This window comes from Mus musculus, chromosome 10 (assembly GCF_000001635.26).
Source record: "Mus musculus strain C57BL/6J chromosome 10, GRCm38.p6 C57BL/6J".
NCBI lineage: Eukaryota > Metazoa > Chordata > Mammalia > Rodentia > Muridae > Mus > Mus musculus.
The window spans coordinates 76,870,480-76,886,248 of NC_000076.6; the positions used below are offsets into that span (position 1 = coordinate 76,870,480).

At 44.8% G+C, this 15,769-nt stretch overlaps 1 protein-coding gene across 37 annotated transcripts in view; it reads right to left on the reverse strand.

The window, feature by feature from the left end:
- The window catches only part of Pcbp3 (poly(rC) binding protein 3), a 200,264-nt gene that overhangs the window by 108,626 nt on the left and 75,869 nt on the right, over window positions 1–15,769 (reverse strand). Inside the window, exon 1 of one of the 37 annotated variants that reach the window (XM_017314038.1) lies at window positions 3,600–3,682. The exons of 35 other annotated variants lie outside the window; for them this stretch is intronic. The gene's annotated coding sequence lies outside the window, so the exon portion shown is untranslated. Of the gene's footprint in view, window positions 1–3,599; window positions 3,683–15,769 lie in introns of those variants that run through there. One more of the 37 variants, XM_017314037.1, reaches the window with a different exon arrangement.

The window sequence follows — 15,769 nt, forward strand, 5'->3', positions numbered from 1 at the left end:
TCTAATTCTGCTCTCTATATTTTATAATGAAATAGAGAAAAGGGAACATATGTGACAACATATGTCATATATATTCTATGTGAGAAAGTTTGGAAACATGGGTGCGTTTGGTTTTTATAAAACGCAATACAGAAAAGATATTTAACAAATATTTAAAATTAACTCACAGTACTGTATGCTGGTGACCATGTTAGCCCTGGGGGCAGGAAGGAAGGTCTGCCTTCTAGCACTGACCAGGGGGGTTTCTTTCTGAGCACATACCCTCCTGACCCAGGAAAACTACCAAGCAGAACCAGGAAGAGATTCACAGGGACTAACAAGTAAAAGATGGTCTCAGAATATCATTGTCACCTGAGGGGTTGGAGTTGTAGGAAGAGAAAGAATATTGTAGCATTGAGTTGTTGTTTTTTTTTAATTTCTGTATCTATGCATGCATGTTTGTATATATACATTTGGATGCTTAACATGTAAGCACATGTGTGTATACGCATAGTGTCTTACATGGGTATATGTACACAGTGTCTTAAATGTGTATATAAACATAGTGACTCGTGTGTGTGTGTGTGTGTGTGTGTGTGTGTATGCATACATAGTGACTTCCTAGTGCTGACTTCTATAGACCTCGAAGCAGAAATGCACTAGTAAATTATAAAAAGTACCCCTATGCCAGAACTCAGTCTTTAAATATTTCCATACTACAAAGAACCAAGGACTTTGAAGGAAATCCTGGTGGGGCCTGGGCAGACTAGGTACAAGAGAAGCTTAAAACATCAAATAAGAAAATAATGAAATGTTCTTGAGTTTTGTTTTTTAAGGTGTGGAAAAGAAAGCCGAGAGAAGTAATAGTCCTTCCACCCTCATCTCTGTCCTGGTCTGGACATTTGAAATCCCAAACCACAGAGGCACATGAACAACATACATCCAGAAAGTAATGAATTAGAAAACGGGAGCCGGGCAGTGGTGGCACATGCCATTAATCCCAGCACTTGGGAGTCAGAGGCAGGCGGATTTCTGAGTTCGAGGCCAGCCTGGTCTACAGAGTGAGTTCCAGGACAGCCAGGGCTACACAGAGAAACCCTGTCTCAAAAAAAAATAAATAAATAAAAAAGGGGGGAGGGATTTCACAAAGCAAACCCGATAATACCAGATAAGCAAACAGGGAAGAAGGGAAGGCATAGTGGTCCGCATAGTGAACCAACAGCACAGACAAGCATTGCAGGAAAGACTGATCTAGATAGACCATATCAGCAGATGCTGAGCCTAGGTCTCTGCTACAGAACAGGATGGGTAGCTTGTGACTCTAAACAGCCAAGGGCTCCTGACATGTAAAGTAACTCCATGTCCCTAGAACAGGGCAGATAGACATTCTGTACCCCAAAGTGAACTCATGACAAGAGCATCATTCACATAGGTGATATCTAAGGATGCATGCACTAGATCATAAGGACACACCCAAATGCATAGGATTGTTGAGTGTTTTGGCATTTGTTTGGGTTGGATTTTGAAACTGTGCCTTACTCTGAAAGCCCAGTCTGGCCTGAAACTGGTTATGCAACCCAATGCCAGCTTTAAACCAATGACAACCCTCCCACCTCTGCTTCCCACAGTCCGGTACTGGCATTAAAGTGCAAGCTAGCATGCCGGTCTAGTAAGGAACTTTTATTTCATAAAAGAGATTGTATTTGTCAAAATGTCAATAGCACCCAAATGACAGAAGCCTTGTGGGAAACACTCCAAATTAAGAGTGAACACAGCCACATCCAATACTGCACAGTTCCAGGCTCTGGGTCCTGACTGAGGGAGACATTTGGCAACTTGAGACGTGCTCAAGTGCGGGGCTGCCAGGACCACTCAACAGGGAAAGACACTTGCAACGCAAGCCTGACAGCGTAAGTTCCATGGAGAGAACTGACTCCACAAGGGTGTCCTCTGACAATATATGACACCTCATGACATGACCCATACATCTACCCCTGCCCCTCCCTCCCTCCCTCCTTCCCTTCCCCTCCCTCCCTCCCCTCCCCCCAATTTCTATTTCTCTCAGTGTGTTTCTCTGTCTCTCTCTGTTTCCATGTCTCTCTCTGTCTCCATGTCTCTGTTTTGTCTTTCTTTCACATGCACCCACTTTTTTATTATTTTTAGTTATAATTTTTTTCAAGTACCATGCTTCAGTATCCTAAGTTTTCAGTCATAAATTTTTCACTATCACGCATCCATCACCATCAGCCTTCTGCCTTTTCAACAGAAGTGACTCAAAGTTGTCTTATGATGGTGATGACAACCCAAGGACGTCTCTCTGGCCCCATCGCACAGGGTTTCTGCACTTCTTGCTGGAGAGAAGGAAACGTGTCCCTGATCAAGGCCGCAGACACGGATGCTAACCCTAGCCCCAGCACAAGCCACAGTGAGTGCATTCCGGACTTCTCTGAGTTAACAGTGATGTTGAGAAGGGACGAAGCCCAGAGTCTGGACTTGTGCCTGTCCAATGCTGACTCATCTCAGATTTCTGCTACCTTGGTAATAAAATAGGAGAATCAAAGACCTTGAAGTCACAGTGAGGAACTTCTGCCTGGAACATTACACTCATTATGGAAACCATCTGGCCATATATTTATTCCTAGAAAGAAGCTGACCCTGGCCCCCGCACTATCTTATAGCAGTTAAAATAGCCTCTAAGTCCTGCCCATGCAGGACTAGGGCACTGAGCAGGTACATCCTAGAGGTGGGAAAGCAGGGGAAAGGACCTAGCCAAGGTCACAGAGTGATTCCAGGAAAAGTCTGTAATTTCTGGATTCCCAGGCTGAAAACTGACTCCTAGTGCAGCTGGGCTCTGAGCAGAGAGCTCTGATCCCATGCTTTCCCAGACTCAAAGTTTGCTCTTGCACTTCTCGAAACAGCTCTCTAACTACAAAGAACCTACTAGGTCTGGCCTAAGACCCAGACCTTTCACAGAGTGGGTAGGCGTAACAGGCAGTCCCCTCACCAGCTTGTGAAAAAACTAGGCCACAAGCAGGGGTTGGGGTGGGAGGAATCTCAACAAAGTGGGCACAGCTGTAGATAAAGTCTCACACAGTAGAAGAGAAATTAACCAGGAAACCAGGAATCTCTCACCACCCCTCACCACCCTCACACCCTCACCACCCCTCATACATACACTGAAAACCTCCTATGCTAAAGTCTAGAGGTTCTGAGGCCTGTTGCTGTCTGCCCTTCATATGCAAAGCCAAGGCAGCATCTAAGACCAATTAATACAGTATGTATGGTTCTTTCCATGGAATAGGAGAGAGCAACGAATATATACTATTGCTTTGTAGGGAAAAAAAGCAAGACCCAAGGTAAGAGGGGTGATAAAATGAGAAAGTTTGACCAGGAAATTAGCATCCTGGGTCCACCCTGAGTGACATTCCTAAGAGCCAGGGGACATCAGCTGCCCTGAGCTGGAACTTAAGAGTATGATACAATCACCTCATAAACAATGTTCCTCACTCTGCTCCTCACCTCACACCCAGCCCTAGGAGCATGGCAGGAAACTGCGGAGCATCTCTACCAAGCATTTGTCTCAACGTGTCTTAGAGGAAACAGTTCTCCACCCTACGCACCTACGATGGGCTACAGCGATTCTCTGGCTCCAATCATTGTCTCCGTCTTGTGGGCTCGCCAGACAGTCTGGCAGCAGGCAGTAAGGGGTACATGAGTCATCTCATCCTGAAGGAAGGAAGGAAAAAAAAAAAAAAAAAAAAAAACAGCCAGCTCCTCAACGGCAGATGGCAGTCCGAGCCGAGTCTCTGGGAGGAAAACACACTCTAGAATCCTATGACAGGAAAGGCAGAGTGAAGAAGGCCCAGAGGACTAATAAGAGAAAGAAGAAATAAACGATTGCCTGACATCTCACCAGCTGGTGGCTAAGCCTCCTTGGAGCTCCAGGAAACTGCAGGATACCTGCTGGCTAAGGAGGCATCAGTATAGGGAGAGGACTACTTCAGTCAGCCATGGCTGGCTAGTGAGACCCAAAGCCTCCAAGCCATGCGTACCTTACCCTGCTCTTTGAAAGGAGTGACTGACCCTCTTGGTATGTAACAACTACCTATCTTCATATCTCCACTGGTCTAACTGGTCTGAGGCCCTTTCTACACAGAAGATCCAGCATTCTACTCACACACACACACACACACACACACACACACACACACAGAGCTTCCCCTAGATAAGTCTGTTTGCTAGGGCAGATGTCAACAATACTGTACTGATGTTGCATCTGCTAACAGGCTTTCCTTTTGTCTCCCCTACCCCTTTGTTTCTCTAAGACAGATTTCATTATGTAGCCCATGTTGGCCTCCAAACTCATAATCCTCCTGCCTCAGAACTCCCACCCCTGCTCCAATGCTGTTACTATAAGCCATGCATCATTATACCCAGCTATAGATCGCTCTTTCAAACAGTAAGAGCTCTGGTTGGCTCTCCCTGCCTGGGCACATGCTTCCATACCCCCCCTCCCTTTTCAGCTGAGCACTCTCATATATCCTAGGCCTCACCTGTGGCAGACAGTCTTCCCCCAAGACCTTCTGCCCTCTTTCATGGCAACACAGATTTGGCAGAGGTCGGGGCAGTCTGCCAGAGCACACTTGGCCCAATCACCTGCCCCACCATGGAGACTCATCGTCATACTACCCAAACAGGATTCCGCCTCTTTTGAAGATTCTGCAGACTAGCTGATTAGAAACTCCATGTCCGTGGGGAAAAAAGAACATAACAGATCACAGATCAAGAGCCAGTGTTATTTGGGGCTATTTTTACTCTTCTTAGTAGCCATTTAATGCCCAATCCTGCATCTGACCTAACATCACATCTCGACTATCCCAGAAAACCTTTGGAGCTAGTTCTTGGCAGATCACATTCCCACCAACACTAAAGCTAAGAATGTGTTCAGGTAAAATGTAAAACCGACAGCAGCCTCCTCCCTCACCTGCATGGCTGCCTGTAGCTTGCCTCCTCAGTGAAATCAGTGAGTGAGTTGATTCATGACCTTTGTTCTGTTTAGCTCGAGACCAGCCTATTTGAGCTCCCAAGCTAGTGAGAAATTCCACCTCAAAAATGGCAGGGGGGCGGGGAGGGAGGGAGAGGAGAGGGAGAGAATGCACATATTCAGTCCTGTAGTCCAGCTCATTCAGAACTATTTGAAACCTTGTTCCTGTACCACGGCCCCTCACGTTTGGCTCAGAATAAACTAGCTCTTACTCACTTTGGGATGGAGCAATGTTTTGTATCAACAGTATACGGCTGGTTCTGGATACTGACACCTGGGAACATACCTTGGACCCCAAGTTCCTAGAATGACTTTCCCCTCAGTCCCACCTTCCTCCTTGCCCATCTAGAGTCCACTCAGCTCTAAGGTTATGGGGACACAGCAAGAGACAGAAACCACAGAGAATGAGCGGCCAGCAGAGCTGGGCCAGCAGGGGAAAGTCAGTGCTTCCCTACCTAGCACTAATACATCAAAGAAGGAAACCATCATGGGCTGGTGGCATGGCTCCGTTGGTAGAGATGCTGGCTACCAGGCCTGAAGCCAAGAGTTTGGCCCACAGAACACATAAGAGAGAAAAGAAGCAAATCTCTGTCTTCTGACCTCCACACCTGCACTGTGGCATGCACACTTACATACCCCCCACACCCATACAATAAAATGAATGTAAAAGCAATGTTTATGGAGAAAAAAGAAAAAAACTTCATCTGGTTGATACCAGTTGGTTTGGGGACCTCCTTCAGCTGTTTCACCTTCCTATTGTGGTCATCAGAGGGGTTCAAAGTCACACACACCCCTTCCCTGCAGCTTCCTCCCCTAGGACTTCTGATCTGTCAAAGACATTCTCCTGCTCCCCACAAACTCTAGACTCCACCTCTGAGCATGATCTCTCCACCTCTCTGAGGGGTCACATCCCCATTCCTCTTGAGGGTGTATGACTTAGGACAAAGTGAATGGCCCCTATTAGTCCCCAAACCCCACGGCCACCTGCACAGAGCACACCTTGAAAGGACTCCTATCCCTGGTACCTTCTTGATGCACAATGGCCATCTTCTTGACATATACTTTAAAAAAGCATAACTTCAAAATTCTTTAAAAATAAGATGCTCCCGCCGGGCAGTGGTGGCGCACACCTGTAATTCCAGCACTTGGGAGGCAGAGGCAGGTGGATTTCTGAATTCGAGGCCAGCCTGATCTACAGAGTGAGTTTCAGGGCAGCCAGGACTTTACAGAGAAACCCTGTCTCGAAAAACCAAAAAAAAAAAAAAAAAAAATGCTTCCTAGAGAAAGAAAGTAACTCAGGGTTAAACTAAAACATTCCAGATAGTGGACAAAAGGGACAAGGCTATTGATAGCTCTTTTGATAAAATGCTGGCCATACAAGCCTAAGTTTAACCCCAAGAATCCTTTTTTTTAATGGATATAGTGGTCCATGCTTGTAATCCCAGTTCTGAAGAGGTAAAGACAGGCAGATTCTGAGGCATCCTTGGATGGCCTACCCAGCCTACTTGAGGGCTAAGCCAGTGAGGGAGTCTGCCTCCAAAACATAAGGGAAAAGGGAGGGAAAGATGGAGCGGAAGAGGGAGAGAGCATGTTAGAGGAATAACATTCAAGATTGTTCTCTGGTTTCTACTCCTGTGCAATATACATGCAGCTATGTACTCTCATATATAAAAATACTCATACATGTATATCCACATACAGACAAAAAATCAGAGGAAAAGAAACTTTAAACATGCAGCGACACTAGCCTTAATCCTAACCCCTACAGGAGCCTTGCACTGACCTTGATCCTGAGTTTTACAATAGTTATAACATTATGGAACAGCAGCCCTAGCATTGACCTAACTGTAGCTCTAACCTTAGACTAGGCCAAATAAAGTATTGGGAGCTTATTGCAAATGAAGAAATAGTTATGAGAATCGGTAAAATCTAATGCATTTTCCCCTTAAAATCAGCATTTGAAATCATCAGTGGAACTCATTACATTAAGAGATGAAAGGAAGGCATCAACTGAGTGCCTGTAGTTTGTAATGTGTATGTACACATGCGTTGGGGTGCCCATGTGTGGTAGTGCACATGTGTCAGGGTGCACATGTAATGATCAGAAGTGAATGTCAACTGTCTTCTACCAACCTTCACCTTCTTTTCCAGACAAGCCTCTCCCTAAATTTGGAGCATGCAGTTGTAGCTAGACAGGGCAGGCAGCAAGGCACCAGGATTCTCCTGTCTACCTCCCAGCATGGGCATTACAGATGTGCACCACCATGCCTGGTAGGGGCTTCTCATCCCATCTGGGGTCCTCAGGCTTGTGCAATAAGCACTTTGCCCACTGAATCATCTTTCCAGCCCCAGCTGAGAAAAACAGCTGCAACTAACATGTTTAGTAAACTGCAATTTGCAATTTGCAATTTTTAAAAACAAATGAGAAGTAGCAATAGAAAGAAACTCTTAAACGTAGTGAAGAATATTTGGCAGCCAGCTACTGCAAGCAGCATTTGGGCCAAGTAAAGAAGACATCAAAACTCAACTAGAAATCTCATCGCAACTAAAACCATCTTAACACACAGTCACATACACATATGCTATTTTCCTCTATACTATTATGAATCGGACAAAGGCAGCATCAAAATCCCAATTACAGTAACCAGGTGACATGAGTGAGTTGGAAAGGGAGCTGAAGGGGGAGAATTTACAGCAAAGACGACAAACGATGGTGAGACAACATGGCCCCTACGACAGAAACTGAAGAGCCTTCCACTGATCACAGTTTAAACTACAGGTTTGAAGACAGACAAATCTGTAATCCAGACACTCAAAAACACTGAGGCAGGAGGATTTCTATTAGTTCGAAGCCAGGCTGGGCTATATAACAAGTACCAGGCCAGCCAGGAATATATAGCAAGTCACTGTTTCAATCAACCAACCAACCAAACAATCAATCAATCAATCAATACGTGATGCATTTCAAATCACATCTCAATGGGAATAAATTTGTTTGTTGTTTACAGCATCTCCTTATGTAGCCAAAGCAACCTGAAACTCAGGATCCTCTAGGAAGTCCCAGACTACAGGTACACAATTACATTGCTGTCTTTATTTCAGTGTGATTCACTTTGTAACCTAAAAAGTCCTTCTAAAGTTCATCTAGACAGCAGGAGGCCAGAAACGCCAGACGACTATTTAAAAGAGCAGAATTCTTGATCAGATGGTTAATATCCTATAAGATTACAATCATTTCAACAGGAGTGAGGTGCTATGTCAAAGAACAGACTGACCACTGAAGGAACACAATGTACCACGCAGAAATAATCACACAATCACTGGGGAAATGAAGCATTTTCCAATGTGTGAGGTTTTAATATTTAAGAAAGATTTAATATTTTAAAAAATTACTTAGGGTCTTTATGTTTCTAAATCTCAAGTGAATTATACAGTAAATGCATAGATAGATCGGTAGATAGATAGATAGATAGATAGATAGATAGATAGATAGATAGGTAGATAGATAGATAGATAGGTAGGTAGACAGATATAGATAGATGGGTGGGTGAGTGAGTAGGCAGACAGATAGCTAAGCAAGTCAGTACATATAGGTGGTTTCCCTTTGCCTCAGGTTGGGAAGAAGAAGATAGCATTATAAGTGGACTATGAAGTGAGTCACCCAACATGCCACAGAGCAGATGCAAAGGGAACAGCACAACTGGAAAACCTGCCTTCCTCAGATGTCTTCTACAGAGGAGAGTGCTTAGACATGAGAGCAGATGCCCTATTGGGTGTTAAAACTGCCTACTGTGACACTGCTTTCTAAGCCAATGTGCGGTTGTGTGCTGGGTCCATGTCCAGGGACAAAGCTCAAGTTTGGCTGGCCCAAGGCTGGTATGAACTAGCAACCTAGACCCGTCCTGGCAGTTCTATATTATGGCCACCCTCTCCAAATTAGGAAACCTAACAACTGCAGAGACGAGCTGTGCACCAGGATACTTACCTCAGCGCTGCTGGCGAGCAACAGTGTGCAGTGGGGTAATGGTCCAAAACACCATGCTCACACCCATACAGAAGAAACAACACAAGCCTCTGAAAAGGCCTTCATCCTGGACTATAGAATATTCCACAGAATGCTAGGCAATAGAAATCACACCATGATGGTGTCGATCCATTTCCTCCCATCAGGCATAAGACCTCATATGTCCCCTGGGTGCTGGGCAAGAAATGTGCCCAACATCTGGATCAGGAGCACACTAATAAGGACCACGAGGGTCAGGTGACCCCACAAACAAAACCCAGGAAAGGGCAGTCTCAGAGCTCGAGAAAGAAAACCCTGAATGAAGGGTGTGGGGGCCAGACCTGCAGAACCCAAGTGGCCTGAACAGACCCATGTCTCCCATATCCTGCATGACAGAAGCCAGGCCACCTGTGGTGGGGACGAGGGACCCTCCCTGCCGCTGTGGTGACTGGGACTGAGTTCTGCCCTGGCAGGAGAAGCAAGGGAAGAAAACGTTAAAGGACTTTTAATTCCAGGTTTTTTTTCCTAAAACATTTTCTATAACATTTGCCTTTTTAATTTTCATTTTTCGTAAAGTGATAAACATAATTTTTTAAATTAAACAATTATGCAAGGTTTCTTGTGAGCAGCAGCAGCACCCAGTCACTTGCCTTGCTCCTGTGTCACAGTTAACCTCTTTCTGGTTTTGATTTTTTTTTCATTGTATTTTGATAAAATAAAAATGGGTCTGTATTGCTATCCTGAACTTTAACAGATAATTCCATACACTGCAACTTCCTTCCCATGAAGTTGAGTGTTAACTCTCCCTAGCCCCCACCCCAACCTCCCTATCCTCAATGGTGACTATGACTCTCCCCGCCTATTGCTAAGCCCTTCTCATACCTCAAAATATAGCTTGCTTCTTATTCTACATACTTTACATCATTTCTCTCCAAACCCAGGGGCCCAGCTGCCTTCAGATTTGCTCAGACACCAGAGAAGCCCTGGCCCCTGGCATCTTCCTGGGCTGCAGCTCCTGGAGGCAGGACACCCTCCTGGTGGCCCCAGTCCCTCCAGCAGCCCTCTCTCCCTATAGCAATCCTACATTCCCAGAATCAAAAACCCACTAGAGAGCACACCTACTGTCACCCTGGGACAGTCCCCTGCTGCACCCACAGGCTCCTAGGTCACTTCTAGGGCAGGATCCTTACTCTTCTGCCAGCCTGGGAGGGAGCTAAGCAGGCAGCTGCCTCTCAAACAGGCTGTGCCTGTACTCATACACATATGGATATGTATGGATATGTGTGTATATCTGTACATACACATATCTATGGAACACACATGAACTATACATGTGTGTACAATGCATACATAATTCACATGTACTGCTTACACACTCCACCCTGTGCACACCTGTATATGCATGTTTCTGTCATGGGGCTGTTGTGTGTGTCTGTCAAAATTTAGGGATGTTTGTTTGTTTTTGTTTTTGTTTCTCGAGACAGGGTTTCTCTGTGTAGTCCTGGCTGTCCTGGAACTCACTTTGTAGACCAGATTGGCCTCAAACTCAGATATCTGCCTGCCTCTGCCTCCCAAGTGCTGGGATTAAAGGCATGCGCCACCACTACCCAGCCTTTGCAGGGGGAAGAGGGGGGTTTTTAAAAAGATTTCTTTTCATTACTCATTTATGTGTGAGTCTCGGTGCCTGTGTGTGCACATGTGCATGGTGCCCATGGAGGGCAGAAGAGAATGCCTGATCCCTGGAGCTGAAATTGCAGGTGCAGTGAATTGCCTGATATTGGTGCTGGGGACCCCTGAAAGAGCAGCAATTCTCTTGACCGCTGAGCAATCTCTGGTTGATTGGTTGGTTGGTTGATTGGCTGGCTGGCTGGCTGGCTGGCTGGCTGACCTATTCTTGTTTGTGGATGCTGGAGTTGACTTTAGGCCATCACACATGCTAGGCAAGAGCTGTACCACCAAGATATATCTTTAGCTCCATTTAGTGCATCAGTTCTTTCAAAGAATAGACAGTGAAGGCAGTGACGGTGGCAGGACTCATTATAAATCCTGTCTGCCATTTGAGTTTGCCAGGTTTTCTGTTTTATTTTTCAATAAAAATAAAGCTTGAAGGGAGCTTCGAGCCTGGCGAAGTGTTGCATACCTGTAATCCCAGCACTTAGATTGAGGAGGAGGGTAATGAGTTTGAAGCCAATGAATGTGGTGTAACAAGACAAAGTCTCCAAAAGGGGGTAAGAGGAGGAGAGAGGTTGAGCCATCTAGGGTGCTAGTGGAGGTGGTCTGCTAGCCACAGGGCACATGAAACAGGTAGCATCAGGAGTCGCATGACCATATCCCTAAGCAAACTGGAGAGGTGACATTACCCAAGGCCAGAGCACATAGGTCTACAGTGTAGAAATAAGAAAGGCTGAGATATGATTTGAGTCCTTGGCGACTGGGGATAGGGTAGAGAAGTGCCTCTGTTCTTCGCTGTAAATACAGGGTAGCCCTTGGCAGAGCTTAACATCTGATATCTGAATTGATGGCAGTGTGAGGAAGGGAAACAGGAGTGACAGAGGCAGGTCACACTCTGCCAGGAATGCTGCAGGAACTGGCCAGGGTCCAGGGCATAGCCGAACCCTGGCCCAAGAGACTACAGGAGGCAAGTATGCATGGCTATACAGCCTCCCCACAGCCCTGTGCTCTGAATGCGCACAGCAAAGTGAAGGGCTTATATGATGCCTGGAAGCTAAGAAGCTGGGGCAAGTCACCACCAGGATCAGAACAAGAAGGGGCCGCTGAGTAAGCTCTGTGGCAAAACAAACAAACACACACCTACATCTGTCAGGGGAATGAGATGCTCTGAAATTTTTTCCATCATTTCAAATGTTTCCAATTCTGTAAGTTCTCAAAGTAATCTGAATAAAATATAAAAAACAAATAAGCAAACTAATATTAAGAGAGAACAAAAGACCAATCTTTTAACCAGGGATTTGTTCTTTTTCTCACTTCTCTAACGTTAGCATAGGTGGAGAAAAAAGGAGCTCTGAGACGGGTCTAGGAGCAGCTAAGGAGCAATGAGCATTTTAGTCTTTGTCAACAAAATACAGCGGGACTGCAGGCTCACAAGCCAGGAAGGGCCCTCCAGGCCTTCTCCAGGGAGGGCAGTGTTCATCTGGCTCTGGGGGGTTAGGGGGATTCTTAGGGAATATCGAAATGGAAGCCGAGTGTTTCCAGGGCTACGGCTTCTCCTAGAAAGCTTCTGCTCCACCCGAGCTCCGTTCTGGTTTGGCACACGGGCCAGGGATCCCACCGGAAGCAACTGTAGTGCCCAATCAGCGTCACCCATGGCAGCAGAGGCATTCGGTTCCTAGCAGCTCAGTACCCCTAACAGCTCCCCCCTGACTGGCAGTAGAGGCCGCAGGTGCCCACTAAAAAGCTCCTGTCTCGACTTGACTCAGGCCTCTGGGAGCTTCCAGAATCTGCCTGCCTGCCGAAGCCCGCCAGAACCCATTTGCTCACAGCCTTGATGGCGCAGGCTGTGCAGCTCACCCCAGGCCTCAGCCTGGCTGCTTTGTCACTAGGTTTGAGCCCACTGTGCAGAGCAGACGGCTGAGGTAACTGATGGATTCTGGCCCAGCATCCCATTTTATTTCCAGCATGGGAGGCCAGATCAAAACTCAAGGCCTCCATCTGCCAGGACGATGAATTGGCATAAAAAATATGAAGGTGTTTATATGCCAGAGACCCAGAGGCCTTCCCTGGAGATTTCTGTGAAAATTGGAGATGATTGGCACATTTATAAAGGTGCTTTTCAGGCAATGGGGACTTGTTTGGATGTCCTCTCAGAAACACATTAGCAGCACCCATTTACAAATCAGACTATCCAGCCCAGAGAGAACACAGGCTCACAGCCCCTTGTTCCACATTCGTTCCCCATGTTCTATTCTCACCCTGTTCTGCACAGACTCAAAGGATGATGCCACTAGACAGCTACCCTGATAGCTCATTTCTGCTGCATGCCCCTGCAGGTACGGCTCCTGCTGTAACATCTCCTTGCAGCTCTGTGAACACACTGGGCATGCCCCAAAGCCCCTGTGTCAATTCCCATGAGCACAGAACCATTCATCTACCAGCACCGCGGGACTCACCCCAGGACCCTCTGCAAGGCCTTCCTCAGATGCCCACCATCCCAGAGTCTAGTTTAACTACCCCACTGGCATGGAACCAACACTACATTCTCCTTGTCTTGTTTCCTTTATGGCCTGGCATACAATATACAGCATTAGCTGATTGCAGCCATGTTTTGTGGCCTCTACAAGGATGTCAATATGCTGGAGGAGTGCCTGGCCTTTCCCAGGAACATCAGGCACATGAATGAAGGAACAAAGGGAGGCATTTGCCTTAGCAACTTGCTAATAAAAGCTCTCTGCATAATAGTCAGTACTCCAGGACTACACATATCCCAAGTCCCCAGCCTTTCCTGTCATCTCTCATGGGAGGCTTGTGAATATGTGACCACTCTTCTGTTGTAACAGTTCAGGGAGGTCAGTGATCTGTGACTGTTGAACTCTCCACAGCCTCACAGGGCTGCTGTCAGGCCCAGTGGGAGGCTTGCCTGGGAGCTCTCATCTCACTACCATGGAGTCAGATCTGGCCTACCACTTACAACCTCAGTAACAGTAAAGTACCTTTCCTCTCTAAGCCTGGGCTGGGGGTGGGTCATGAAATAGCAATACCCATTTGAAGGAGCACTATAGGGATGGAGCTAATAACTAATGGAGATGTTAGAGATAGCCAGCACAAAGCAGGTGCTTCACTAATATTCACAGCTATTATTCTTACATAGGTTTTCTATGAAAGACTGCTTAAAAAACAAGTCTCCTGCTAAAAACTTTGTAAAATGAAACATAAAGATATAAAGAATCTCTCTCCAAAGTTAGAGACACATTTCAAGTAGAGATGCAAAGAGCAGTATAAGACCAAAAAAAAAAAAAAAAAGAAAAAAGAAAAAAAGAAAAAAGAAAATTCCCAAAGCATTTTAAAGATTTGGCTAAAAATTATGAGCAAATACATAAATGCATAGATCCAAAAAGCATAAAGAAAATTTAACCAATGTACATCATAATCAATTACCTAAAAGAAAAATCTTAACATTTTCCAGAGGGCTAGTTGAGCTGACTTTGCAAGTGGGGGTGCTTGTCACCAAGCCTGATGACCTGAGGCCAATCCCTGGAACCCACACAATGAGAGAGAATCAACTCCCACAATCTGTCCTCTGGCCTCCACATCAACACCATCACACATGTGCACTGATACATATGTGCACATATATGTGCATGTATATACATATACACAAATAAATGTGAACAATGTATTTTTTCAAGCTGCCACAAAAATAAAAGGCATTAAAATCTACTTAAATGTTCTAGCCTAAAAACAAACAAAAAGAATAATTATAATTATAGTAGCCTTTATGCCATTTGTATATATCTCATAATACCACTGTATACTTTAAATATACATAAACAATAAATTTTATTTCAAAATAAAAACATTATATAAAAAGTATGAACACAGACATGGTAGATGGGGGATGTTTTAGACAGAAGGTTGCAACCCAGAAGCAAATAAAATGCTATTCCTGACTAGTGAAGAGAAAAGCCATCAATGGCGGATGAAAAAGACTTTCAAATATCAAAGGATAATTCTGAATTTTTCCAACAAACAAAAACTAAACTAATTCCCAATCCAACATGCCTGAACTACAAATAACATTAAAAGAAGTCCAAAATGCAAAAGGAAAGGAAGGAAGGGACTTCAGACTTAGAGGAAGAAAAAATATTGGAAACAGCAAAGACATTAATATAGAAGGTATGTCTTTTTATCTTCAAAGATAACAGACCATTTAAAGCAAAAATAATACTAATGTCTTATAATAATACAGAAGTAGAGATGTATGATAATTATAACCTAGAGAGCAAGAGCAGTGAACTAGAAATAGATTTCAAATATCAAAGGATAATTCTGAATTTTTCCAACAAACAAAAATTAAACTATGGGCTTATACTATGTGTGGACTAATAGTGCATTCAAATGAATTGTGATGAACTGGAGATAATACCATGAGTGCCATGAATAATCAATCCCTAAGTTGTCTCAAAAAAAAAAAAAAAAAAAAAACAATATAGACGTAGCTAAAAGATAGTAAAGGAGATCAAATTGGCCATAAACTAAAATGAATCTAAAACTGGAAGAGGGATCTAATAAAACTTGAGAATAGAAAACCCATAGCAAAATGACCAATTTATGCACAGTCATATTAAACACAAATGGCCTGACCATCCTGATTAAACTACATAGGTTTAAAAACTCAACTAAGGGGGCTGGAGAGATGGCTCAGAGGTTGGGAGCACCGATTGCTCTTCCAGAGGTCCTGAGTTCAATTCCCAGCAACCACATGGTGGCTCACAACCATCTGTAATGAGATCTGACTTCCTCTTCTGGAGTGTCTGAAGACAGCTACAGTGTACTTACATATATACATATATCGATATATAATAAATAGATCTAAAAAAAAAAACTCAACTAAAAAGTGACCATGGGGACAGGAAGTAGCTCTGTGATAGAGCACTTGCCTAGCATGCACAAAACCCTGAGTTCAGTCAATCCCTAGCACATCCCCCACACACATGCGCGTGCACACACACACACACACACACACACACTCACACTCTCACACAAAGAGACCATACTGAGTGAGTGCT